At 33.5% G+C, this 20,399-nt stretch overlaps 1 protein-coding gene across 5 annotated transcripts in view; it reads right to left on the bottom strand.

The window, feature by feature from the left end:
* Window positions 1–20,399, bottom strand: part of tmem260 (transmembrane protein 260) — a 177,183-nt gene that overhangs the window by 14,192 nt on the left and 142,592 nt on the right. The window contains exon 19 of one of the 5 annotated variants that reach the window (XR_015512640.1): window positions 15,639–15,701. The exons of the other annotated variants lie outside the window; for them this stretch is intronic. The gene's annotated coding sequence lies outside the window, so the exon portion shown is untranslated. The remainder of the gene's footprint in view (window positions 1–15,638; window positions 15,702–20,399) is intronic. 5 annotated transcript variants of the gene reach the window in all.

Raw genomic sequence — 20,399 nt, 5'->3', positions numbered from 1 at the left:
AGCTAATCAAAATGAGCATTGCAATTGACTAGGCAGGTTTTGTAAAGGCAATATGTAGTTTTTTTATAGCAAATATTTTAGTTTGTTTTGCACTGCTTGATTTTTATTTGTTATTTTTATTTTTCTCAAAGCTTAATTTTTACTTTTGCATTTGTTTAATTTTGTTAGCAAAATTTATTTGTTTTTTAAAAATTTATTTTCGCTTTGCAATTTTTGGGGATTTGCGTTTATTTATTTATTTATTTATTTATTTTGCTCAGTACTTTATTTTTTGTTTGCAAAACTTTCTTTTATTTTGCAAGTATATTTTGCCCAAGATTGTCTCCATAAATGTGCAACAAGTACTATGCTACGGAATTTTGCACATGCAAATTTCTCCTTGTGTTTTAATATATAAATTCTGTTGTCTTAAATTCTATTGTATAAATTCTATACACACACACAAATGTATTTATAATTATTTATTTATATTAATTATAATATAATTATAATTATTTATTTATATTAATTATAATATAATTAAAAATATATTATTATAATATTAGGCAATGCAGTGGCGCAGTAGGTAGTGCTGTCGCATCACAGCCAGAAGGTTGTTGGTTCGAGCCTCAGCTGGGTCAGTTGACATTTCTTTGTGGAGTTTGCATGTTCTCTCTGTGTTCGCGTAGGTTTCCTCCAGCTGCTCCGGTTTCCCCCACAGTCCAAAGACATGCAGTACAGGTGAATTGGATAGGCTAAATTGTCCATAGTGTATGAGTGTGAGTGAGTGTGTATTAATGTAAGAGATGGGAAACAGCTGGAAGGGCATCCGCTGCGTAAAAACATATGACGGATAAGTTGGGGGTTCATTCCACTGTGGCAACCCCAGATTAATAAAGGGACTAAGCCAACAAAGAAAATTAATGAATTATAATATTATATTATGAATAAATATATAATTATTTATTTGTATGGGTGTTTCTTCCATGGTGTCCAACTTGTTTTTTTAAGCCACCATCTCAAAATGAATAAAAATATATAAATAAATAAATCAAATATAATATTATAGCTTCCTACTCCTAATTATCACTGTGGTAAAATTTTTGTGTTATAACTCATAAATATAGTCTTTCTGACATGGCTTGAATGCACCAGGAGTTTAGCAGTAATATGATTTTCAATCAAGCGTAATTCTTTTGAATAATTTAAAAGGAAAAAAGTGAACAATAAAAATAAAACTGGGAAATGAGAGTAGAAAGTAATGTGCTGAACTCAAACCACTAGATTCGTTTGTTCGTTCATTCATTCATTTTGCTTCAGCTTAGCCCCTTATATCAGGGGTCACCACAATGCAGTGAACTTTTTCAAATTGTTGCTACAAACACTTGTCGGCTTAGTCCCTTTATTAATCCGTGGTCACCACAACGGAATGAAACGCCAACTTATCCAACAAGTTTTTAAGCAACAGATGCCCTTACAGCCGCAACCCATCTGGGAAACATCAGTACACACATTCACACATACACTACGGACAATTTAGCTTACTTAATTCACCTGTACTGCATGTCTTTGGACTGTGGGGGAAACCGGAGCACCCTTAGTAAACCCAAGCGAATGCAGGGAGAACATGCAAACTCCAAACAGAAACACCAACTGAACCGAGGCTTGAACCAGCGACCTTCTTGCTGTGAGGCGACAGCACTACCTACTGCGCCACTACTTCGCCCTGCTACAAACACTTAAATATAGAAATGTTTTAATTTGTTAACATATATTAGTTAACTTACTTACACAGCATTTATTCCTTTTAATTCATGTTAGTTTCAACATTTACTAATGCTGTTTTAAATTTAGGTACAGTTATTTCTCTGTGAATAAACAAAAGCATTTTTATATTTATTAACGCTACAAAGTTATTAAACACTGTATATACAGTTGAAGTCAGAATTATTAGCCCCCCAGAATTATTAGCTTCCTGTTTTTCTCCCCCAATTTCTCTTTAATGGAGAGATTTTTTCAACACATTTCTTAACATAATAGTTTTAATAACTCATTTCTAATAACTGAATTATTTTATCTTTGTCATGATGACAGTAAATAATATTTGACTACATCTTTTTAAGACACTTCTATACAGCTTAAAGTGACATTTAAATTCTTAACTAGGTTAATTAGGTTAACTAGGCAGGTTAGGGTAATTAAGCAAGTTATTGTTTATGAATGGTTTGAAGACTAAATTTTGTCCTTAAAATGGTGTCTAAAAAATTTAAAACTGCTGTTATTCTCGCCAAAATAAAACAAATATGACTTTCTCCAGAAGAAAAAAATATTATCAGACATACTGTGAAAATTTCCTTGATCAGTTAAACATCATTTGGGAAATAAATAAAAAAATAAAAATGAAAAAGGGGGGGGGGGGGGGGGGGGTTTGGGGGGCTAATAATTCTGACCTCAACTGTATATTTCACTGTATTTTAAGTTCAATTCAGTTAATATTTATTTTTAAAACGCTTTTACAATGTAGATTGTACCGAAGCAGCTTCCCATAGAAGATTATAATGAACTAAAACAGTGTCAGTTACATAAGTTTAATGGAAAGTGTTACCAAATTTTAAAACCATGCATTTAAACATTAAATTGCGCATATAATATAACTAAAACATGAAACGCTCGCTGTGCTTATCTCCTTGTATGTACTAGCAGAACCCTGTGTCATTATCCTTTTTCATTTTTTCACATTATGAGTGTATCTGATGACCTCACCACCCTGGCGTCAGGACATATGAAAGGCAGACTGCTTTGAGGACAGCATGAATATCATTTCCATTTTATGCTTTTTAAAAGCATCACTTCAGCCACTGTAATTGGCCGATCCAGAGTACAGAGACATGGAGAAAGGTCAGCTAATTTAATGGACCAAGAGAAGAAACTAAAGAGAGAAAAATATTCTTTAATTGGGAATACATTAACCAATTTTGATGTATTAAAATATAGTTTGTCCTAATTTCCCGAGTAATGGAAAATATTTAGGTCTCGTGTAAAAGAATGCAACATTAGATAATCTTGATGCATTAAAATAGAGGTTCGCTTAATTTACTGGGTGATGGCAAACATTTAGATCTCATGTGAAGAATGCATTGTTACGACATACACAGAATTATGCATTGTTGTACAATTGTATGTGTAAATGCATAATTTTGCATAACCTTATCTTTGTTTTTTCTCAAACTATCTGCACCGACAGACTTTCACATCAACAAATGTCACTCACAAACAACGGAATGCAAATGTGCGTCCACACGCATAAACACATATGCATGTAATGATGAGTTTTATGAATATCCACCAACTGCATCTTGACTGAAAATCACACAGACTAATGAGATCCTCTATGTACAATGAAGAACATTAATATATATGGAAATTAGCAGAGGAACAGGCTGTCAGTGCTATATAACACACTCTCTCTCTCTCTCTTTCTCACTCGCTCTCCATCTAACATCTAACTCTGTCACGTTTGACTTCCACCTTTGGAATTGGTGTTTTTAAAGGGATAGTTTACCTAAAATTGAAAACTCGGTCAGCACAAAACAGGATATGTTGAAAAATATTGAAAACCTGTAACCACTGACTTTCATTGTAGGACAAAAACAAGTAATTTGGGTGATAATGATTACAGGTTTCCAACATTTTTTAAAATTGCTTCTTTTTTTTTCAATAGAACAAAAATAAAAACTCAAACAGGTTTAGGATTAATAAAGGGAAAGTAAATGATGACAGAATTCATTCAAAATTTTTGTGAACCATCCCTTTAAAGCCTACACTGATACTACAAAATATAGATTCAGCTAACCAAACAAAACAAATCCAACACTGAATGTTTAAAAGTATGTCTATACATACAACAGTTCTGGCTGATCCTTAAATCTGATTGGCTGATAGCCGTGCAACATACTGCAATACATTTTTCAGCCTCTTCACTCTTCTGTATTACTCTGCCCACATTGTGATAGCAGAACAATAGACTCACTACAGTTTAACAAATATTGCAGCTGTTGGACAACATAATGTACTTTTGAGGCTTTTTTAAGCACCAATGTAGTTGTTTAGATAGCAACTATGCAGTTTATTTATAAGGACAGTGCCTGTTTTAAATATTTATAGTTTCAAAGATCAGTGGCCATCAGCCTGTCGTACTGAGCAGAGCAAAGATAGTCACAAGATGGTGAAAGAAAAGCATAATTATTTCCTTAGGGGAGCTTTTTTTGCATTTCAAACCACCGCTGATGAAATCATTATAAAACAGGTAATTACTTTATTAAGTCGATCTCTCTCTTTTGTATGCTGTAGTGCTGTATTTAAACCATAGTATGGTAGTGTTTCTGGTAATGTCTGCTTTGCTTTGGCTTTTTCAGAGTTAATTATTGCGATCTCACGATTACAACAGAAAAATACTGGGAAATCTCTGTAGACTGATGGCATTTTATGACGTTCAGCCTTATAATCTTAAAATGTGAGCAAAATCACCTCTTTTGTCATTGTCTTTGTCATTCAAACACTAGCTCTAAAGTGACATTTGTGAAGGAGCAACGGTTTCTGCTGTTCAGTCAGCTGGAAATGTGAATGAATGGTGGAAGAAAGTAGTTCCTTGTCCTTTGTAGACTTCAGATTTTTTAGACTATTTTTTTAATACTTTCTCATGACTAATTTTCTTTTTTATACACACGATTGTGCCATTGAACTGTTGTGTGTATATATATATATATATATATATATATATATATATATATATATATATATATATACATACATATACATACATACATACACACACAACAATACAGCAATATCACACTCGTAGCAGTGCGATATGGACGTATATTGTCACTGGTGAGACACTAAGGCACTCCTCCCACCAGTGCCGATATACATCCATATCACACTGCTACTCGTGTGATATTGCTCAAATTTATAATTACTATCTATCTATCTATCTATCTATCTATCTATCTATCTATCTATCTATCTATCTATCTATCTATCTATCTATCTATCTATCTATTTATCTATCTATCTATCTATCTATCTATCTATCTATCTATCTATATATATATATATATATATATATATATATATATATATATATATATATATATATATATATATATAAAACAGTAAATTGACTTTTCCAGAAGATCTGCAGGACACTTTACACTTTATAATATTTTGTTGTCATTACTGACATTCTTTTTAGTTTTTATTTTTTCATCAATGATGTACTTTAGAGTTTTGTGTATATCTAATTTTGGTAAATGACATTTACTGCATTACTTTTGTCATGTGGGTTAACATGATGGCGTTTTGCAGTAATATAAAGATATCATACAATTTCTAAATTATTTCAATTAGTAAATTTTGTGCTTGCAGCTAATTTTTTTTGTAATGTGCTTTGATTTGTTATATAACTTTTTTCTTAAGACGCGTACATCTGTTAGTACTTGAAAACATTTATTGTATAGCACTATAATAGAATTAAATATGGTAGATTATCATAAAATGTTATTTATTATTATTTTTTCATGGTTTTAATCATAATTTAAATTCTGGCAACCATAACTGCCAGTTTATTGTTGTACATTTTACAAAAACACTTACAGTGCATGCTAAATATTAACAATAAGTACATTTTAGAGTGCAATTAAGCCATAAATTGTGTAACATTTCCCTTTGAACAAAAAAAAAAGCAAGTGAGCAATTCAATGCAAATGTCAACCTACCCTAAATAGTGAAACCATTTCTACATTGCTTGCTTAGGTTTGTATTTTACAGTAAAAATACTCAATAATATCTCTGTCAATAGTTTCAAACTATTATATTTTATTTAAAGTCTCACAAGTGCCAATTTCGCATCTGTCACATCCATAACGGAGAGGTGTCCCATCCATAACCAAGCTTTTTCCTCATAAATGCATAAATAAACTAAAATCCATAGTTTTGTTTTATAGCGAGCCAACTCTTACCTTTTTGATTAGCTCTGTTTCTTTTGGGTTGTGCAGTTTAATTCACAGAAATTCTACAAAACATGTTATATACTCTAAACTTGCATACATATGGTCACATCCATAACATTTGGATGTGCATAACATAAACACAGCATAACATTTTCCTCATTTAAAATCAAAGAAATGTTTACAGATTGATATTTTTCTGATCCCATAGATCTGTGGTTAATGTAATTGTATGGAAAATATAAACCAATGTATTTAAATATAATGTTAACATATCCTCTGTGAGTTTATGTTTTGAGATTTTAATGCCAATGCCACAGCCATCCCGCTGGAATTGCTCTGGTCTTTTTCAGCAGAACTATTACTGTTTTAAAAAAGCATCAAGCCTTCTGTGTGTGATTTTTGCATGACCTGGATTCAGAATGCATCTCTCTAATCCCTGTACGTGGCCATTCAGAGGACGGCAGTGCCGCTGTTCCCAGATCAGCTGTGGAGAAGGCTAGGTAGCGGAGGGGCAGTGGCGGCGGGGGTTTGTGTTTAAGGGCCGCAGGTCGGTTGTTCAAAGCAAACTCTGTGCATTGTTGGGTGGCGGAGGATTAGATCTCTCCAGCCCAGCAGAATTTGCCTTCTAATTAAAAGGGATAAAGAGGTAGGAAAATAGAGGGGGCACTGTTGGGTGGAAAAGAAAAAGAAGGGGGTGAAAGGTTGGATGAAAATACACTGATTGTAAGAGTATTTACCAGCTCAGCAGTATATGGTATAGAGCGGATTCAATGTCTTGTAGCCATCATCATTGTACTGGTTCACCCTCTTCCACTAAAAAGAGCAGCGGGGGTCAATGAAGCTTCAACTCGAGGCACTCACTGCACCAATATACCTAAAACACAAGGCTCCGGGAATGAACGTGATGTTAGATTTTAGAGTTGGAAAAAAATATGTGAATGTGATGGACTTCTCTAATATATGTTGGAATAGGTTTGGAAAGGGAAACGTTTACAAAAGGGTTGTGTTAGTTAATGCATTTATCATATGTATGTATCAGAGTGCATTACAGTACTACTGTTACCAGGCATAAATTTGTATTTTAATAATGGTTTAGTAAATGTTGAACTATTATTAATAAATGCTATATTGTTCATTATTAGTTCCTGATATTAAATACATTAACTTTAATGAAACCTTATTGTAAACTGACTGAAACTTTTTTATTCATAATTGCATAACGTCAGAATGACTAATGAAGCAGGAACTGGAAGTATTTCTAGAGTAGTAAGTGGACATCAGCTTCAAGAACGGCAGATTACGATGTCCTTTTGCAGAGGACAGACGTTATCTAACATTTTGAAGGGGAAAACTATTAGGCGCAATAGATCATTTTCTAGTTTTGAAGAACCACTCTATATTTATATATTATATAAAAAATATTTATTTGGTAAATACATTTTGGCCTTTTTAAAGTTTTAAACAGGGCTTTGGAAAGTGTTAAGATGTGTTTTGCAAACACAGTTTTTATCATTAGTGTGCTACTGTTCATAAGATTTATTGTATATTTATATAAAAAAATACTCATGATTTATAATATACTAACTGACTCACAGTGGACAAAGTGATACACTGTAAAAATGCAGGGTTTCACACAATTCCTTCATGTTAAGTAAACCGTTTTTAGAAATGTTAAGTTGATTGAACATAAAACAATTAAGTTGTCCCCCAAAAAAACTCAAGAATTGTGTTGTTTCAACTCATTTTGGATTAGTGGTTTAAACAAGCAGCAAACGTCATTATCTGAGAGTAGTCAAATCAGATAAAATCAGTTCTTTTAAACTTTTTCAGCTCATCAAAGGATCCTGAAAACTTGATTATGGTTTCTGTAAAACATTGAGTGGAACAATTATTTTCAACATTGATATTGAGAAGAAATGTGTATTGTGAAATAAAAAGTGGTTATTCGATTAAAAAAATACACTCAAACATGGTTTTGCTGCTTGTTCATTATGTAAATTGAGCCTAAATAACACAATTCTTCATTTTTTTTAAGGAAAACTTAATTGTTTTATGCTTAATCCACTTAAATTTGTTTAACTTAATCGATTTGTGTTTGAACAACCTGAATGAACTGTGTGATACCCTGCATTTTTTTACACTCAAAACAAAGATGATTGCTGTTCGTTCAAACTACTTATTTAAATTGAGCTGAAACAACCCAATTCTTGAGGTTTTTGGAGACATCTTAATTGTTTTATGTTATGCCACTTGTAACTAATAAGTAAACTTAATTCTTAACTTAATGTAGTCCCAACACAAATCAATTGTGTACAACCCAGCATTTTATACAGAGTAAAGTGTACATTCTTTTATAGTCCACTAATGATTTATTTGTTCCGATATGTTGTTTTTGTTTTCTATTAGGCAGATATTTTAATAACAGTAAGTTCATGACATGTCAAATATATAATATATTCTGCTGGTTTTAAACATACAGAATATTAATATAATACAGTTATATAAACAACTATACCATTACCCTTATCCCAACCCAAATCAACCCCACAAACAAAAATAAGAAAACATTTTGCTAGTTAATAAAGGAATTAATAAATAAATAAAAAGGGATAAAAGAAGGTCTCAACAAAAAAGAAATAACAGGATTCTCCATTATATAGAATAAGCTGACAGAGTTCCTGGAGTATTTAACTTTTTCAGAATGTAAAAAAAGACAATATTGTTTTTTTGAACAGCAGCACATATAGATTTATGTTTTTCAGAAAAGAGAAGTCAAGATAAACATCTTATATTTTATTACCATTTGACCAAGCTAAATACTAACACCTATAAAATATGTTGGTATGTCTAAACTTTAGACGTATAATAGACACATCGTCACCTTAGAATTATAAGGTTCTATCTGACATTTTTGTCAAATTTAGTAAATTCAGTTATTGACTATTATTAAATTACAACTTATTTACATAATGGAATTATTTTTAGAAGTTATTTACATTGTAGTTATTTTTTGTAGCTTAATATCTCAAAATCATTTAGAACGGAGATAGAACCTTATCATTCCAAGGTGACATTATGTTAAATTGTTATGAATTAATTACAAAATTCATTTTCACCCCTCTTTTGTAGCTATTTATTTCTAATTTTTTATGTAATGCACTGGAAAAAGCTTTTATTCATCCAATTTAAAAAAAAATAAGGTAATGGTTTACATCTAAATGTTATCTCTTGACCCAAATCAAAAATAAATTATTTGCCCTAAACAATATTTTCTATCTCCATGAGAACAATTTTATATAGTCTGATAGAAAGCATATTGTCTTGTTGAAGAAATTAAATCCATTTCAATTCTCTTTTTGTTCTAAACAAGAAGATATGTAATGTTCATTCATCCTTTTTAAAAAATCAGGGTAATGGTTTCACATCTAAATTTGATCACTTGAGCCAATAAAAAAAATAAATATTTTGCCTTAATATTTTTTAAGCCCATGAAAGTACAAAGCATATTGAGTTTCTGTTTAATACACATGTGCTGGCCTGTGTGAATAACCTTACAATTTAACATCGGTCGAAACAAATATTTCTTAGTTGAGCTCTTAATCAAAAACATTTATATTTAACCGTTTTGAACTTAAAATATATCACTTGACAAATAAAACAAATAATATTAAACTGAAATGAAAGATACATTTCGAATTGAATGAAGTATTGCTTGAAAGTTTTTTTCAGTGTGGTACTTTATATTGATTGATATGCAGATTTATTTATTTGTTGGTGTTGGTTCAGAGTTTTGCAGTGTTAAAGCTTCAGGTCAAAATCCCCTTGATCATCAAAAAACAACAGAGCTCTATCGATATCTGTATGTTGGGTTGATATTATATAAGTTATTTACTATTAAACAGACTTAATTCCACATTTGGAGCTGTACTCGTGTACTGCAGTAAATGAAACACTGGTCATCTGTAAAAGTGTGTGTGCGACTGCTGAACAGTGAAGTAATAAGCAGCACTTGTTTAACCAGCACCTCTGGATCACTGATTGGGGGACACATATAGTTTGCAGGCCTCTGCCCAAGGGGGACCCCCGACCCTTGGGGTGTTTTTGTTTTTGTGTCCCCCTCTCCTCCTCCCTCTACTCATCCAGTCCCTCCCCTCTCGTCAACCCACTGCTGTTTTGGAAGCCCATTTTCAGGCATGGGGTCTGCCTCCCCCCGGGGGTCCCACAAACAAATGATCCACGCTCTAAGCTCCGATTCTCCCCACAGACCCGGGAGGTTAACGACGTGCCAGTGGAAAACATGACCACCTCCCACCCCCCCTTATTCACCGTCAGGCTTCACTGAGCCCAGTCAACTCTCCTGCCTGCCAACAAGTGCACTACACACCAAAAGTGGTGACTAATTTTGAAGTCTTAATAGGAAGGATCAAACTTTTTTTTTTTTTTTACTTCTGTTATCATTTGCTCACCTTTATGTTGTTCCAAACTGGAAAGTAATGCATTGTTTTAGTGTTACTGTGAGAATCAGAGTATTTTTAAAAACAACACTGAACCCTAATACCTGTAAACTCACTCATATTTGTTTATATATTGATTTTGTTTATATATGTTTTTTTTTTTGTTTATATATATTTTTTGTACTCAGTTGTAGGAGCAACTGCTTCCCAATCATCACAAATACTGTAGAAGACCTATTGGCACCCTCATGGACCCAAGATTCTCATAGAAATCTGTCAAGTTTGGTAAAGAAAAGATCATGGTTTGGGGTTACATTCAGTATAGGGGCATGCAAGAAATTTGCAGTGAGGATGGCACCATCAACAAGACAATTGTGCTGCCCATTACAAAAAACAGAAAATTAGCAAATTCTTCAGCAGGATAGCATTTCTTTTTATATTTCAGCCTCCACAATAAAGTGCATGAAGGCAAAGAGGGTCATGGTGGATTGGCCAGCCCAGTCACCAGAAATGAACATTATTGAGCATGTCTGGGGTAAGATGAAGAAGGAGGCATTGAAAATGAATCTAAAAAATCTCGAAAATCTGGGAGTCCTGCAAGAACGCTTTCTTTGTCATTCCAGATGACTTTATTAATAAGTCATTGCAGAGATGTATGGATGAAGTCCTCCACGCTCATGGGAGTCATACACAAGATTAAATCTTTTTCCACTGCACCATGACTTTATGTTCTATACTGTACATTATTTCTGTTTGAGAGTAATAAGACTTTTGTCTAAGCAAAGTCAGACTTTACTGTCCTAATTAAATAATTCAAAATCAAGGCATCATCATATTTTATTTTGGTAAAAGAAGCATAATCTACAGGCCTTTGCCTTTCATATAAGCCACTTTTGATACCAAATGATCAACCAGAAGTCAAGTTATTATTTGTTGATCCTAAAACATGCATAAGCGACAAGACCTTTGTCAGGTAGTGTATATAAAAATTTGTCTTGGACTCTTGGCACATTTGCACGCACTGAACAAAAACTGACATCAAAACACAAATCAACACAAATATTACATATTTAAAGTCTAATTGATGTGTCTGAAAAAAGATTTTCAGTAACTCATAATCACAAAAGTAAAGCATGCGAGGGGTCAGCTAATATTTTAATAGCTTCGTCACGAACTACTCTGTACTGAACCATCCCTAAACTGTAATATTTCTATAGCACACAGTAAATGCATAGTGTATAATGCTTTCAATCACAGCTTTGTAAAATAAAAACATAATTATTGCAGTATCTAGATTTTGTCTTGCTTAATTTTATTTGTTTGTTAAATAAGATATAAACAACATTTTAAGTCTTCAAACTCACTTTTTTATCATTATTTAAACAAACATTACATATTTTAAATTTTCACAATTTAAAAGTTTCTTATTTTTTTTTAACCATTTAAGATAAACATGTAGGTTACACTATTTTAAGTCACGATATTAACAAACCATGAACTAACACTATTAGCATAAAACATAACTGTTAACACTTTACAATAAGGTTCATTAGTTAATGCATTTACTAACACAAACTAATCATGAACAACACTTGTACAGCATTTATTAATCATATTTGAACATTTACTAATGCATTATTAACATTCCAGTCCATGCTTGTTAAAATTAGTTAATGCACCATGAGTTAACATGAACTAACAACGAACAACTGTATTTATTAACTAATGTTTATTAACATAAATAAATACTGTAGTATATGTACTGTTCAATGTTTGTTCATGTTAGTAAATGCATTACTTAACATTAACTAATGAACCTTATTGTAAAGTGTGACCAAATGACTAAATATCTGCATATTATTAGTCAGTAAGGTAGAAGTTGAGTTTAGGTTTTAGAATTAGGGATGTAGAATGTGATCATACTTTATAATTACTGATGAACAGTTAATATCTTAAAAATAGGCAGGTAATAAGCCAGTAGTTATAGCATGATTTGTGACCTAAACTAAAGTGTTACCAATTATATTTTTACTAGTTAGACAGCATTTGGAACAACATGGGGATGAGGAAGTCCTTGGCATTTTTTATAAGCTTATTTGTTGTAAATTTTCATTTAGTATTAGTGTTAATCTTTTATTTTAAAGCTTCACACACTCGCTTTGTACTTAACAGTCAACGTTATGTACACTTCTATCCAATTACCTCTTATACATAAGGTCAAAAACAAGTCTACTCCTTTACATTTCATTCTATGAATAAAAAGACATTACTTTTATTTATTAAATTTTTATTTAATGATTTTAATAAATTAGATTGTGCAGGATTGGTGCAACATGTAAGTATATGCTTCAAAATGAATGTTTTTAGTTACTATTCACTATTTACATTATTTACTAAACTTAATGTACATTTAGTTTAACAGAAAACAGCATCATTCAGTTGTAGACCTTTAGGAATCCCAAGAAACAAACAATACAGTTCGACACAACATGAAACCAAACCGGGCTGCAGCCTGTCTATATCTAATTACTGGTGATAAATAATAAAGCATCCGCACGCGAAAGATTAAAGTGTGCTGCCATTTTGGAGCTTGTGTTGACAATTAACCTTTTTCGTTTGGTGATTCGTAGCACAAGCAAATCCTGTTATCAGCAAATATAGCACACGGCTCACAAACACTCAACCCCAAACAGCCTAAGTGATGTTTATGGTCTGTAACGAGAACAACAAAATAAACACAAGGCAGATTGCACCGCTACACACACATACAAACCGAGTGAACAAGAGAGTGATATCCCAGCAACTAAGTGCGCATTTGGTTTTTTAAGGACAGACACTGCAAGTGAATAGGCTACAGAATAGGCTACAAAAATGTCATTTATCTCCATACATTAGGATTGTGAAAAAAAAATTGTATTACAAATTTTCTAAAATGCTATATTTCAATATGCAAATGAGACAGCATTTAATTAAATATGCATATAAGTGCACAAAAGAAAATCTGAACATATGAAGTCAGGTAAAAAAATGCTAAGGGACTTTACTAAAGGGGTTTTGGGAATCTATTTATATGATGGATGGATGGATGGATGGATGGATGGATGGATGGATGGATGGATGACAGACAGACAGACTGATGGATGGATGGATGGATGGAGGGATGGATACAAGGATGGATGCAAGGATGAATGCAAGGATGGATGCAAGGATGGATGGATGTAGGGTTGGGTGGATGCAAGGATGGATGGATGGACGGACGGAATAGATGGATGAATGGATAGATGAATAGATAAATGGATGAATGGATGGATGCAAGGATGGATGGATGGACGGACGGAATAGATGGATGAATGGATAGATGAATAGATAAATGGATGAATGGATGGATGCAAGGATGGATTGATGCAAGGATGGATGGATGGACGGACGGAATAGATGGATGAATGGATAGATGGATGGATATATGGGTAGATAAATGGATGGATGCAAGGATGGATTGATGCAAGGTTGGATGGACGGACGGATGGATGGATGGATGCATGGATGGATAGATATATGGATAAATAAATTAATGGATGGATGGACGGATGGATAGATATATGAGCATGTAACAGCACTAGTCAAGACTAAAGCCAATGTAAAGACACTGGACTTCAGTGCTGTGTAAAGGTGTAGTAACGAGGAAACAAAAAAAAAAAACAAAGCACAAAGGTGAACTTTTAAAGAGCCCATATTATACATGAAATAGGGTCATATCTTGGTTGTAAGGGTCTCCAACAACTATGTTGTTGCAGTATTATGCATACATATATTTAGTTGCAGTAAATTCTAAAAGATGTTGAATAAACAGCAAACAGCATAAATTAAATATGACAACAAGATGCTGCAGTGCTAGAAACTTGTATTATTGTCAACTAAGTCAACGAGCCGTTCATAACAGAGATTCATTCACAAACGAATTTCTACCTCCGTTAAAATGAGAAGTGAACGCAGAAGGAGGAGGGGGTGTATTTCAGGACATGGACTAGATCAAATTTACCAAGCAGGAAGATAATACATTTCCATGCACACAAACACATGCTCTTTGTCAACAATGCCTGTGCAATCACTTATCCATTGATGTAGAAAAGTGATGTAAAATTATGAGTTTCGTAATTTAAACTAAATATTTGTAAACTGACCACTGGGAATACTCCCAATCATAGATATATGCATATACATGTATGTATGTATATATATATATATATATATATATATATATATATATATATATATATATATATATATATATATATATATATATATATATGGTTCTGGATGGTCAGTCCTCCACTGCACCTTGGTCCCACATTCATTTCAAAGGAGCGCTACCCTGTACTAAAATGGCGGCTCTATTGACGTATCCCTTCCAATAGATAACAATAGCGTAGGCAACATCTAATGTAAATATCTATGCTATCAATACCACAGCCCTGTTAATTAAAGGCAAAAATGGCCAAAAAGAAATTTTACAAAAAATTAATTATAATAATCATTATATATATATATATATATATATATATATATATATATATATATATATGATATTATTATATAATGTTATATTATATATTAATATTATTATTAGTACTGTTATTTTTATTTATTTTTTAATTCAGGAAATAATGCTAAAAGTCAGGGGGGACTTTTAATCATCAGGGGGTATAATCATGCAAATAATCATGCAAATTTAGTTTGAACATCTCTCAGTAAAAATAGATTTGAAAAAAGGCAAAATAAGAGGGATTATCTGTTAAAACGTGTATTACAATTAAAAATCTATAGACACAATTTGATAAAGTGCAACAAAATAAACACATAGAATTGCATTTCAGATGTTTTCTTGAGGAAAAAAAGACACTTTATACGAAGCCAAAAAACCCCAAATCTCATAATTGCCGTGTGTGTGTGTGTGTGTGAAAAATCTGTCTGTTTGCCTGTATACTGTCTTGCCTTAATTAAAGCAGAATACTAATTCCCAGCCTTAATAACAGCAGAGTGTCAGTGGCTCTTAACAAAAGTATTATTGTAGTCTGACACACTGAACGTCAGTCCTCATGTGACCCGTGTGCTTCTTCCACCGGGGCTAAACCTGTTCTCCACAATGCCAACATCACACCCAAATTCCCAGCGATTTGGCAGGCGTCCCACTCACATTGTGCCGAATCATGTGGGCCTGCTGCTGTTGCCATGGGGACCTGCTAACCTTGCCTCAGACCTGGGGGTAGAGGAGAAACGGAGCTTATGCAGAGCAGAAAATAATAATAATAGAGAGATGACGTATCAGATCATATCTCAGACAGAAACAATAACGGAGCACACGCCACAATTACTGGCAGACATCGTCAAAACCACCAACTGACACACAGACAATGACTCTGACAGGCACCATATAAGCAGAAAAATCAAGATCCAAAACAGACGAAACTTGTGTTTGGAGCCAAACTTGACAGTTCACCAAACAGATGAAGATTCTCACCTTCATCTCTTTTCAAACCCCCAAGATCTTTATTCATCTTCAGAACACAAATAAAAATATTTTAGGTGAAATCGGAGAGCTTCCTTATCCTCCATACAGCAAGGGTCCTGTGAAGTTCAAAGCCCAAAAAAAAACCCAAACCATCCCCAAAACAGGTCATATTTCTTCGGGAATATTATGAAGCTATGATGATTCTTTTGTGTGCACATAAAACAAAACTAGTAACTTTATTCGACAGTATTTTCTCCTCAGTGTCAGTATATTGTGCATGTTTACTGTGCCCTGATGTATACTCCTCATTTATACCCACAGGCGCAGCTGAGGTAATAAATCAGAGGAATGACCAAGCGCAAAACATGAACGTGCGCCCTATACTGACACTGAAGAGAGGAAACTGTTGAATATAAAGTTGTCATTTTTGTTTTATGTGCGCACAGAAATATTCTGGTAGCTTGACAATATTCTGATTGAAGAACTGAAGAAGTATCTTCTGTTTTGAGGATGTGTTTTTTGAGTTGCCTACTAAGGCTGCACATACATATATATTGAAATGAACAAAATAATGTACATGTACATGTCGCGATATGCATATTTCAGGACACCTGAAAGGCTGTGATGTTTATTTAATTTCATTTTTGTTAAATAGAAATACTTATTTTCCCCTGAAACATATGTTGGTTATAAAATAATATAAAAATATGTTACGGCATATTTAGCAGGCCTTTTTTACACAGCCCTAAAGCTGACAAAGCCACCTGAGTTAGTTGTAAAACCTTTCAAATTTGATGTAGTTAAACAATGGTTTTCTTTGCATTTTCAGAATTAATTTTCGATTCGTTTTCATTAACTCCTGCTCAATTCTATATTTCAAGCATACTTTGAGAGTAAAAGGCAATTAAAAAATAATGAAACATATGGAGATTTACCTTTTTGGTGTCTGCTTCAAACTGATTTTGAGAAGATGGTTTAATATACATAGAAAGTATTTTAAATGCATATTAATTAACTCATAAAATGTCAAAAAATAGATGAAATAATCAATTGTCATTTATCATAATAGATGTGTGTTTATATAAAAATGCTCGTTTTTAAAATAAGTGGTCAAACGACATTTTATTTTATGCTGCACCGAAAAATATCTTAGAATTAAATCTTCTGTAAATAGTTATAAAAATGTATGATAGTCCTTATTTTTTCACAAGAAACAAATAGGACACATTTAAATATAGAATGATATACAGTACAGTTGGAGATTATGGACTTAATTTTTAAGAAGAAAAATGTTTGATTCAGAGGCCCGAACTCAATGGAAATATGTAATTGGGTGTCTTTGCTAATATTTATTTGGCCAAACACAAAGATTAACAAAATCTTTGTATAACAAAATACTTTTTAAAAAATGCATGTAAACACTGTTTTATCATCTCAAGTCTTTGAAAGTTGAGAGAGATGTGGGAGATGAAGTGGGTCAAAGATGATTTTCTTTATTTAATTTGCTTTTGTTTTTTGTTCATGTCCTGTTCAATTTTAAGAAAATAATGACTATAATACAGTTTGCTTTTATTTACCAAAGAGACACATTAAAATACCATTTTGTGTGCTGTTTAGTTTAATGCTTTAAATGACAAATTAATACAGTCATCACAGCATGGATCTAAAGTACTTAATAAGTGTCATTTTAGGTCTTTGTCGTGTTTTTAAGCAAGTCAGAATTATAAGTCCCCTTTGAATTGTTTTTTTTTTTTTTTTTTAAATAATAGTCACTGAACATAATATAACACATTTTAATACATTCAAACAAAATATTGCAAAAAACTAAATTGCAAACTGCAAATTTTCAACTAACATACTGTGTAAATTTCCTGTTTTTAAATTTGCAATTAATATTTTTCTATAGATATATAAATCTGGGTGTACTAATATGTGCGTGTGTTCATTAAACACTAAAGAATATCACAAGTAATGACCACAAATGTTTTATCTTACCTTAACTTATTTTAATAAGTGAATCACTGTTTTGTTTTAAGTTACACAAAGTTTTTACTTATTTAGTCAGTTTAATTGATGTAAGCTGGGATGAATAGAAAAGTTCATTTGATCCAACTCAAAAATGTTGGGCAGCAAGATTTTTGCTTTACAGTGTAAGATTGTATATTAATGTAAGTAATAAAGGGTTAAGACTTATTTGGTCTTCTGAACGCACATGCCAAAACGAGCTGATAGTAATGTATTGACAGCTAGTACTGACAGTACCCAAAGAGAGAAAGGGACTGGCAGCGCACTAAACTCAGCCGCTTACGGAGTGATCAGTGGCTCGCTCTACAGAGGTTGCTCTGATGGGGCGAAGCAGTTTGGGCCTGAGCCATACAGTTGGGTGGGGGTTTGAAAGCAGGAGGGGGGGGTTGTTGGCAAGGTGAGCTTGCGAGGCTCCAGTTGGTCCACTGGCTGACTGATGGGCAGAGGGGGGGACGCAGCCAGTCTGGCCTGGGCAAGGAGAAGAGGCTGGTGGGAATGGCGGAGGGGTGCTGGACTCTGGCCCAGAGTGGTGACTGCCTGTCTGTCCAGCCTGCTCCCCCAGGCTCCTACCCCTGAGTGGGCATTTCAAAGGGATGTGCCTGCCCTCTCTCTTTCAATCACACTTTTGCCCTTGCTCTCTCTCTCTTTCTGTCTCTCTCCGTTCCCTTGCTCTTTCTCCATCTTTATCACTGACTTGATTATACCAGCGTGTCCCAACCCTGTTCCTAAAGACACACCAACAGTACACATTTTCAACCTTTCCCTAATCAAACACATCAACTCATCAAAACATCTGAAGAGACTCCAAAACAACCTGAAGTTAAGGGAGCAGATAAGGAAGACACGCAAAATGTACTGTTGGTGTGCCTGAAGGAACAGGGTTGGGAAACATGGATTAAACCACTCTTTATACCATTATAATGCATTTTAATCCCTTTTTAAACTTAAGGGTTATTTATCAGCATCCATGAAGAACGTTTAACCCCCACAGAACTTTTTCTACCAAGGTTCAGTGAAATAAGCTTCAGATTTAGCTTGCATCTAAATTTCATAGATGTAAACACCTCACTTTTAGTGTTAGTTATATTTGTGATTTTTTTAATGTAATTCCTAATCTTGGAAGGGCAAAGAACTTAATTCAGTTCTAGTTTATTGGTAAAGTGCTTGTCACAATAGTCATCGTTCCAAAGCAGGCTTACAAAAGGTGTGCATTGTTACTTTACATTCAAAATCAACAAGTACAGAGTCTTCAATATGCTTTGCTAGTATTTTATGCAATTTGAAGTCTGAGAGGGCAGACAGTTTGTACTTAAGCATGGCATTGCCATCAAATTAGCCAATATTGATAGCCTTAAAATGGACAGTTCACCCAAAAAATGAAAATGTACAATTTACTCACCTCAACTGTATGCAAACGCTTACGAGTTTCCTTTTTCTGTTGAACACACATGAAGATATTTTGAAAATGTTAGAAACATGTAACCACTGACTTCCATTTGGAGGTCATCTGTTAACCATTTTTTAACCTGTTAGAATTAGTAGCAAATATACCGAACAGTAAGCAGAAATGAGCTTCTCCTATTCTCCTATTTTTGTTTACCCCATACCTGTTTGCATCCTTCAAATTTAAACTTAAGAAAAACACTGAGTGGTTCTTCAGGAAACCCCCTTTATTTCTGAAGTGTCTCGTAATTGATTCCCCAATCACAAATGCCACATACCGCACGAACACGTCCTACTGTGCTTTGTTGGTGTTTTCCTGTGCAATAACCTTGCCGATCTGTTTGATTTGGGCCGATTCATCAGCCTCTGAGCAGTCGCGCTGTGGGGCAGAGAGCGCTGTAGAAGGGGAGGAGGAGGGATGGAGTTGTCCCGCTACACTGGACCCATCTGCCCGATGTCTTCCCCTGCTGCGGAGCATGATGTTGCTCCATGACTCGATGGCTCCACCATGGTGCTGACCATTATGCTGCTGCTTTATTGAACTGTGCCCCAGAAGCTCCTCAGCAGAGACCGCATTGATTTCAGAGCAACTGAGCCTGCTCCCCTTCCCTTCGCCACATTTCTACATGTCATGTCATTGCGGAGGTTTTGTCACTTCAGCTTTGAAGATCAAATGATGAATAATGTAATATTTATTCATTGGTTTACATCAAAAAGTCTTTTACACAAAATCCAAACATCCCTTGTTAAAAAATGCTGCCTTAAATTTTTTAGCTGAATCAAATAAACTGACAAAAAATATGAAGTTAATCTTTGCATGACTTAAAAACTTTTAGATTGTGTGATCTTGACTTGTAATTAAATGTTTACAGAGTGATTGAATGAAAATAAAAACAATATGTAACACTTATTTTCAAAATATTTCATCTTTAGGTGTTAATATTATATTTAATATTTAAATATATGTTAATATATGTT

This window comes from Danio rerio, chromosome 17 (genome assembly GCF_052040795.2).
Source record: "Danio rerio strain M-AB ecotype USA chromosome 17, GRCz13ab, whole genome shotgun sequence".
NCBI lineage: Eukaryota > Metazoa > Chordata > Actinopteri > Cypriniformes > Danionidae > Danio > Danio rerio.
This window is presented reverse-complemented; position numbering and strand designations above follow the sequence as displayed.